Here is a 9,937-nt window from a genome sequence, read left to right as displayed (position 1 = left end):
TATCTGGCCCTTTAAATAATTTAATTCTTGGGTATGTGCGCCAGGCGTACGTGTCCTAAATTAATGTAAAATACTTGTTTGTAAAGTCAAAATGATTCTAATTAAGGAACTAGATCTATTATTATTACTATATATAATGGAAAATACTAATTTTTTGTAGTCCTCACATGATCTTTTTTGCCTCTTTTTACCCCTAATTAAATTTTTATGACTTTGTGAATGCTCACACAATTTGGTAAATTTTGAGAACTTTAGGACTTATTTTATGCCACCAAAAATGATGGCATGGAAAAGTTTATTATGGCCCCCACAAAGCATATTCATACATTTTTGAGTCTTTTATAAGGAAATATTATTAAACTTGTTTAAAATTATATTTTTCTTAAGAATTTATTATAGACAAGTTAAAAAATTATCATGTCACTCAAATTCTATATTATATAGGCTTAATTATTGAATTAAAATATGATTCTTATAATACTATTTATTCTGAAAATGTTTGAAAAAACACTACAGTTAAAGAAGATAAAGTTTGATTTACAAATAGTAACTAGACAATTACGAAAAGTACATTTTTTTTTTACTTTTTTAATATTAAAATGTTTTGCAAAATACCGGATAATTAATATTTTATATAATTTAAAACAAAATAGTTAAATTCAACATGAAAAAATTATTACAAATGTAGATTTCATAAAATGGTTCTTTAAATTAAGAAAAAGAAAAAAATTTAATTTAGCATGCATCTTTTGGAAGGAAAAAGAAATTTTAGTAAGATAATTTTATTGACTTTTCAGTATTTTTTGTGTGAGTTAATTTGAAAGAACATCTACAAAAATATCTTGTAATATCAAGGCTTTTAATTATTCATATTTATTTATAAGTTAACTTTATTTATAAGTTAACATCAGGTGCTTTCTACACCTGGAACAACAAACAAAAGGATGATAAAAGGGTCTATAGTAGAATAGGCAGGGTTCTAGTTAATGGAGACTGGCTCACTACACTACCGAGTTCTAAGGTTCACTTTGGGAATGAAGGACTCATGGACCACTGCCCAGCAATGATAAATTGGGAAGATGGAACCCTAAGAACAAAGCCAAGATTCTATTACTTTAATATGTGGAGTCAAGCCTCGGACTTTAAAAAAAAAAGTAAGGGAAAATTGGATGAAAAGAATTGAGGGAACTAAAATGTTCCAGCTGGTGGGCAAACTAAATAGATTGAAAGGTACCCTCCGAAGCATAAACAAGAGACACTTCAATGAGGTGGAAACCCAGGCAGAAAACGCAAAAACAGTGCTGGAGGAATGCCAAACTGCACTGCAGCATAATCCTACAAGTGTAGACTTAATTCGAACAGAGATACAGCTAGCGACAACATACCACAAATTACACCAAGCAAGGATTCAATTCCTTAAACAGAAAAGTAAGATCCACTGGCTGACAGAAGGGGACTTAAATACAGCGTTTTACCATAATATGCTAAAAGTAAGAAGGAACAAAAATAGAGTGTTCAACATTAGAGACAGCAGTGGGCTGATTGTATCGGACCCTCCCGGGGTAGCTAAGGCATTTGTGGACTTCTATACTGCGCTGCTAGGTACTTCAAATGTTGAAAGAGCTCATGTGTGCAGTGCCACAGTTAAAAAAGGGCCTGTCCTTGGAGCAGATCACAAAGAGATGCTAATAGGGGAGGTAACAGATTCCGAGGTGAAACAGGCCTTATGGGGTATAGCAGGTGACAAGGCACCAGGACCAGATGGCTATGGGAGCCAATTTTTTAAGGACTGCTGGGACATAGTAGGCACAGATCTTATAGCAGGGGTGAAAGAATTTTTTGAAACAGGGAAAATACTCAAGGTGTGGAATAACACGGTATTAACTCTTATACCAAAATCAGAACACGCAGAAACTGTCGGCGACTACAGACCCATAGCTTGCTGTAACACAACTTACAAAGTAATATCAAAGGTACTCTCAAACAGATTGAAACTAGTCCTCCCAAGCATCATATCAGCAAATCAGAGTGCCTTTGTGGCAGGCCGAACAATTGTCCAAAACATACTGATATGCCAGGACCTCGTTAGATTATATAATAGAAAACAGACCACCAGCAGCTGCTTGATCAAAATTGATCTCAAGAAAGCATACGACACTGTCGAATGGGGATTTGTAAAAGAAATGCTACATGCTCTACAGTTCCCACAAAAATGCATAAAATGGATTATGAACTGCCTAACATCGGTTCAATACACAATAGCAATCAATGGTGGACTCTATGGGGAAATACAAGGAAAAAAGGGATTAAGACAGGGAGACCCAATCTCGCCTCTACTTTTTGTCATTTGTATGGAATACTTCACAAGGATAATGAACATAGTAGCTGAGCAAGAAGGGTTCGGCTTCCACACAAAATGTAAGAGTATGAAGCTAAACCACCTTTGCTTTGCCGATGATGTAGTAATGTTTAGCAAAGGGGATTTCCAGTCGGTACTACTAATGCTTAGAGGACTGAAAACTTTCTCCAACACCTCTGGATTATGCACCAATGCAAGCAAATCAAACATTTTCAGTGCCAATATGCCAAGCCAAAGCCTAGCAGACCTGGTAGAATTGACAGGATATCAAAAAGGGTCCCTCCCCTTCCGCTACTTAGGCGTTCCAATCTCAGCAAAAAAGATATCTAAACTCGACTGCGAAATGTTCTTTGGACAAGATGGCAGCAAAAATAAAATGTTGGGGAACCAGGCACCTCTCATACGCTGGCAGAGCTTTATTGATAAATTCAGTTCTAATGCATATACACAGCTATTGGTCCTCAATATTCATTCTCCCCAAGCAGGTGCTCAACGGAATAACGGCAATGTGCCGCAGCTTTTTATGGGATGGCAAGGCCGCCACAAACAAAACTCCACTAGTGGCTTGGGACTTGGTGTGTCGAGCAAAAAAAGAAGGGGGCTTGGGTATACTTGACTGTGTCAAATGGAATGAGGCAGCGATAGTAAAATATGTGTGGAACATCGCTCAGAAAGCTGACACTCTTTGGGTGAAATGGGTAAGCCATATATACATAAAAAGAGAGGAATGGTGGCAGTATACCCCACCAGTGGACTGCTGCTGGTACTGGAAAAAGATATGCAAGATGAGAGAAATCTATGGTCCAGGATTTGTGCAGAATGGATAGTTGAAAGCTCAAGGGAAGTACACTATAGGTAGTGGGTACAAATGGCGAATGGGAGAGAGGGAAACATGGCAATGGGGCAGATGGGTATGGAACAAAGATAACCAGCCAAAGCACAGCTTTATAAATTGGCTAGTCATGCACCAAAGGCTAATGACTAAAGCTCGACTGTACCAGTTTGGCATTAGCCCGGATGATAAATGTGCTATGTGTGGAGACCATGAGGAGACCGTCAAACACCTATTTTTTGAGTGCAACTTCTCCAAGAAATGTCTTAAAGCAACTCTTGAGTGGATAGGTACAGGGGTGCAACAAATAGATATATAAGGAATATGGAAAAGGGTGGCACGTAGCATACAGGGAAGAAGGTGTAGGGGGATAGCTATAGCCACGCTAGCAGCACTGGTTTATTGGATATGGAAAGCACGAAACAAAGCAGTCTGGGACCTGAAAGTGCCAACAATAGAAGGATGGATGCGACAACTCAAAAAAGAATGCACAATGAGGAAAAGCTGGCTGATGGGCAAAAAGATGAGTCAAAAAGAAAAGAGTTGGATAGATAGACTACTTACCTAACCTTGCAGGAAAGGAGCATGCGTACAGGAAAAGTAATGAGAAAGAGATAGCATATCTATGAATAGATACCTAAAGGGAGAGCTTTGTAATAGACTGTAGGTGACAAATAAATAAAAATATTTCGTTCACCAAAAAAAAAAAAACTTTATTTATTTCATCATACAACAATATTTTCACGTTAAATATTTTTGACATTAATTGAATATTGTAATATCTTTTGGTAAAAAATAAGTTAGCCAATATGAGTTCAATTCAAAGAAACAAATGAAATTAATTTAACATATAAAAAGCTCATTTGGATCATCTGAAACTTTAATCTAAAAAAATTTAAGTAAAATACAAATCAGAAGAGCTTTCAATTGTTTGATTTTTTTTTTCCTAAAAATTCTAATATATATGCTAAGAAAAATGTTTTCCTTTAACTTTTAGATACGTTTTTATACTTTAATATTTTAGAAGTGTTTTAAAGTGTCAAATTGTTGTTACAAAACTAAAGAAGCAAGAGCAGAAAAAATTTAAAAAAATCTACAAATTCAATTTCTAACGTCGTTTTGGGCCCGGGCTTGGCACGGGCCAAATGACACTTGTTTTTTATAATATAGAGGAGTACTATTTACTTTCTTTGGAAACTCATTTTCTAGCGATTAAATTTAGTATGACTCATTAGAGAAAGTACCTATGATTAGTAGTACACTATCTTACACCAGAAAATATATGTTACTCAAATAAATTAATGTAAATGAAATATCTTCAACCGTTTATCTGGCCCTTTAAATAATTTAATTCTTGGGTATGTGCGCCAGGCGTACGTGTCCTAAATTAATGTAAAATACTTGTTTGTAAAGTCATATTGGGTGCGCGCGTTAGTGTGTATTTTTGTTGTGATGAACTAATATTTTATATCTTCGAATCAGAAATATGCGAATATTTAATCACATGGGTGATAGGCTGGTAGCATATATCGAAGAGGCAGAGATAACCATGTTAGACAGAAATATTTAATCATATGTCACTACAAGAAAAAATATATGTCGCAACAATTTTTTTTTGTTGTCCTAGATTGATTATTGTTGAAAAAGTACTTTTGGCAACAAAAAAAAAAAAAATTGTTACATGAACTTTTCCCAACGGCTGGAATTCGCTATGGATTTCATCGCTAATCCGTCGCTAAATTGCTCGTAGCTAACATAATTTCTTCATAATCCGTTGCTATCCATCGCTAAATAGGATTAGCGATGATTTTTTGTTTAGCTACGGCTTAATTTGTACGTTGCTAAATCCTATTGTAGTAGACGTTCAATATTATTCATGTTTTATTTTTGTTCTGTTGTGTTAAACAAATGATTATAGGTTCGGGGCAGGAGGGATGTACAAGTCATTTATGTTCGGAAAGCCCAGCGTCATCATCACAACGCCTGAAATAGTAAGGAAAGTGTTGATGGATGACGACAGTTTCGACCTTGGATTTCCTCAATATCTAAAGGACCTACTAGGACAAGAACCAGCTGGTGGAACAACAATCCAAGAAGACAGGCTTATTCGTCGATTAACAGCTCCAATAAAAAACCATGTAGTTATATACATATTTCATATTTATTTAGCTTTTATACACTAAATTCTGCGCGAAATCCTAAGCCTTGATCGAGATTCAAAGTGTAAATTTCGTATACGATTTGAAAAAACTCCTTCCAGGTTTGGTAAACGGCAATCTCCTGCTACGTTTGGTAAATATGAGTCTTAGTATATAAGAGTATATATTTTCCCTTATTTATTTATTTATTTGTGTAAAACTCGATGAATTATTAATGAAATGAAATATTTTAAGTTTTCGATAAAATGGTTGGTGTGAATGACTCTGTCAGGACTTGCGTTCTTAGGATAAGATTGTTGTGGTGGCAAGGCTGACAATGTGATAACAGTATGGACATATCTGAGAAAAGATCGCAATCTGACAATTATTTCTAAAATATTTTTATCTTATAGGAAAGAAGGGAGGAAGAAACCGAAAGAAAATTACGAGGTGAGAAATTAAACTCTCATCAATAAAATAAAAATTCAGTAATTAATTAAAATTAATTAACTGGATAAAGTTTCCTGCCATCTATCTATCATTCTTCACACATCATTAAAGATTCTATATTGTTTCACTTTTGGAGAATTTCTAAATCTTTTACTCATTGGTATCTTTTACACATTTTAAGTGAAACTCCGGTATATTAAATCTGAAAAGACAAATGTCCTCTACTGAGAATTTGGTGGAGACCTGATAAGATTACATTATCTTGACTGAAATTTTTTGCTTGTCATTATGTTGAACAAAAAAACAAACAGCACGTGTGGAGTAATGTTTATTGGCAGAGATAATCATGCTCCAAAAATTATATTTTTATATTGTCCCAAATTGTGTGTCGTTACTAAGTAGGCGTTTGGACATGCGATTTCATCTCATTACATGAAATTCCAAACAATCCAAAAAGACATGATTTCAAAAATTTTAAATGTAAAACTTGACCCATAAGTCTATATTTTTTTAAAAAGACTCATAAGTTGGTAGACATTTTTAATAATTACTCCCACCAACCATTTACCAACCTCATTAACTTCTACCAACCGCTATTTATGTTCGTACTATGGGGGAGGATTATATTAAAGAGTAATTACATTACTATTCATGTTAATTTTCTTTTTTATTGGACTAAAGTTTGATCAATTGATGTTGTATTTTTTTAGAAATGTGTTCTAGTAGCCTATTAATTTTGTTATGAACTATGACTTGCTCATTTGATAAGATTTTATAAGAATTAGGAAAGTTTTGATAGTTTTCACGACTTGTGGAGTTTTTATGTCTCATGGTTTCAAATCATGTCCAAATTTCACCATTATTCAATGCAAGTAAAGTACTCCTTCCATCCATTTTTAATTGTCCTGTATACTAAAAATAACTGTCCATTTTTACTTGTCCAATTCAGAAAATTAAGAGATAATCTACAAGTTTGTTCCTCTTATACCCTTAGTATTAATTTGTTAGATTTTCCAATTCCCTTTTCCAACTCAATAACTAATAAGGTAAAATAGGAACAAAATGGTAAATTATCTTTTGGTTTTTCAAACTGAATAAGTAAAAATTGACAACTATTTTTGGTGTACAAGACAAGTAAAATTGAAGTACTCCTTCCGCGTCAAACTATCGCCGTGGTTAATAAAACTAGGTGTCTCAAATTATTTATCGTTTTAGAAGTTCAATGTACAATTAATTACTCTTTTCTCCATTTTACCCTTAGTAGAATTTTATCATTAATGGAGATGACACATAAATAAAGTAAACATTTAATGGAGAGGTGATCCTCCCTCCGTCCCAATTTATGTGATATAGTTTGACTAGACACGAAGTTTAAGAAATATAGGAAGACTTTTGAATCTTATGGTCTTAAATAAGCCAAAGATATTTGTGTGGTTATAAATCATTTCGTTAAGCGTAAAAGGTAAAGTTTAAAATTAAATTGTTGGCAATTAAGGAAATGTATTATTCTTTTTAGGACAGACTAAAAAGGAAAGTGTATCACATAAATTGGGACAGAAGAAGTATAACTTAGACATAAATAAGTGTAAAATAGTCAAATACCCATTATAATTAATATTTTTTAAGGGTGTGTAAAACAAAAACCAATAGATAAATTGAGATGGAGGGAATATAACTCATGCACGTCTCAATGTGGAATAACAATTAAGTTATAAATTCAATTAACAACATATTGCCCTTCTCCTAGAAACCATTTGCACGAGCAGTTATTTTTTAGTTATACACCGATACTTCAAATTGACATCGTAATACGTAACCAAAACCGAGAAGCAATTTCTCCCCTCTTCTAGTATTCCCCAACTGTATATTCTTAGGTAATGTAAATTGATATATGAACTATAATTACGAAGGAATTAAGAAGTACTATAAAGTACGTAGTTCAATTCCTTTTTAATCCAGTTAACTGGAATAGAAAATCCCTACAAAATTCAAGAGTATAATAGTAAATAACATTAAGACGATTGGTGAGAATGATTGTCTGATATTTCCTTAATTGGCTTCTATTGATTGCTTTGTTGTTCTCTGACTAACGAAATCTTTTACAATTAGATAAGTCATCTGCGTACTGTAGTCCCACACCAATTATGGCTCTCTGTTTATTGCTGGCTTTGTCCAGTACTCATATAATGTACAAGTACGGGACAAAATCATCTCACTCAATTATATATATATATATATATATATTAGATGATGAAGTCCCTTACCCCCCCTAAACTTATTTAAAACGGAATAATTACCCCCTAAACGCTGATACGCCCACTCTCATATGGGAGAGTGACATACACTCTCGCTTGCCACATGTGTATTTATTTGTTTTCTTCTTTTTTTTTAATTTTTTCAAATTTTTACGTGTCAATTTTTTTAAAAATAAAAATAAAAAACTGAATTTTCATTAAAAAAAATGAGTTTTAAAACCCGTCTTTTTTTTTAATTTGAAAATTTGATTTTTTTTTAAACCCATTTTAAAAAAAAAAAACAACTAAAAACATGGATTATATTTTCTTTTAAAAAAGGATTTTTAAAACCCTTTAAAAAAAATTGAAATTTTGTTTTTTTTTTTAAAACCCGTTTTTGAAAAAGAAAAAAAAACCGAAAAATGATTTTTTTTTTAAATATGGAAAAATGGATTTGTTAAAAATATGGAAAACTTGATTATTTTTTTAAAATGTCTTAAAAAATCTTGATTTTCATGATTTCATTTTCTTAGGACACTTTTATTTTTCAAATAAAATCCGGAAAAGTGTTTTTCTTGCCAAAATGTGAAAAAAACTGAATTTTTATAAAATTTTGAAAAATTAATTATTTTCTTAACATGTGGAAAACCCGTTTTTTAAAACTAAATGTGGAAGACTAGATTTATTTTCAAATTTTTAAGAAAATGCAGATTTTTAAGAAAAAAAATTAAGTTTTCCCTTTTTTTATGTTTCTCACTCTCTCTCAAAGAGAGTGAAACACACTCTCTTTGCCACATCGGCATTTAGGGGGTAATTATTCCGTTTTAAATAAGTTTAGGGGGTATTAGGCCCAGAAAGGAAGGGTGTCGTAGTACCATGTGCATAGTTCATGGGGGTAATTATCCCTTATATATATATATATATATATATATATATATATATATATATATATATATATATATATATATATATATATATATATATATTAGATGATGAAAGCCCGTGAACACAAAAAATAGTACCACATTTTTCTTTTTAGCCTGTCTTGAAAAGCATGATATATTTTTATGTTTAGAAATCATTTAACTTGAAACTTCCCCTTTTACCTTTAATGAAATGATTTAAATCCACACAAATATCTATGACTTGTTTTAGACCACAAGTTTCGAAAATCTTTCCTTTCTTTTTTAAACTTCGTGCCTAGTCAAACTATGTTACATAAATTAGGACAGAGAGAGTACCTTTTAGTAATATAATTATGGAATTTTTATTATAGAAAGTATTATTATTCAATTAATTGAAAATATCAATAAATATTTTACTTAGTCCGCTTTTCCCATATATGACTTTCCTGGTTTGGTTCTCCAATTGAAAGATTTGAAATACACCTTCTCCTACCGAATTTCATGCCATCATTTCTTTCTACTCAATAATACTGAAAAGCGCTTTCATATGTTAGCATATCTTATAGTCTTAAATTTTTAATTATAGACCAACTTCATCATTTTAAGAAAATATGTGTATACGTCTTGACCGTTTATATTTCGTCTTCTTGATGTTATTCCTCATTATTTGTGTAAGACGTATGTGTCTAAACTTATACCCAAAGGTATAAGTTTTAAATCTTTTGGTTTTATGACTTCTCTAGCGGTTTTTGTGTTCAATTTAAATTCTTATTTCTTTTTTCATAAATTTCTCTTCTTTAAATTTTCTCTAAGCTTACCTTTACCATTTTCTGAACTTATTATCATTATTTAAATATCCTTTTTTTTAATTGTCTCCTACTTCTTCACGTGGACCCCACCTTAATTTTTTTAATTTCTACTATTGTAGAAGAGTGGGCCCCACTGGAACTCATAAACTTCAAAACGTGTACGTCAAATAAGTTTCGCAACAAGATCGGCACAATTAGCGATGCCGCCAA

Source organism: Lycium ferocissimum, chromosome 9, assembly GCF_029784015.1.
Source record: "Lycium ferocissimum isolate CSIRO_LF1 chromosome 9, AGI_CSIRO_Lferr_CH_V1, whole genome shotgun sequence".
In the NCBI taxonomy this organism is placed as follows: domain Eukaryota; kingdom Viridiplantae; phylum Streptophyta; class Magnoliopsida; order Solanales; family Solanaceae; genus Lycium; species Lycium ferocissimum.
This window is presented reverse-complemented; position numbering follows the sequence as displayed.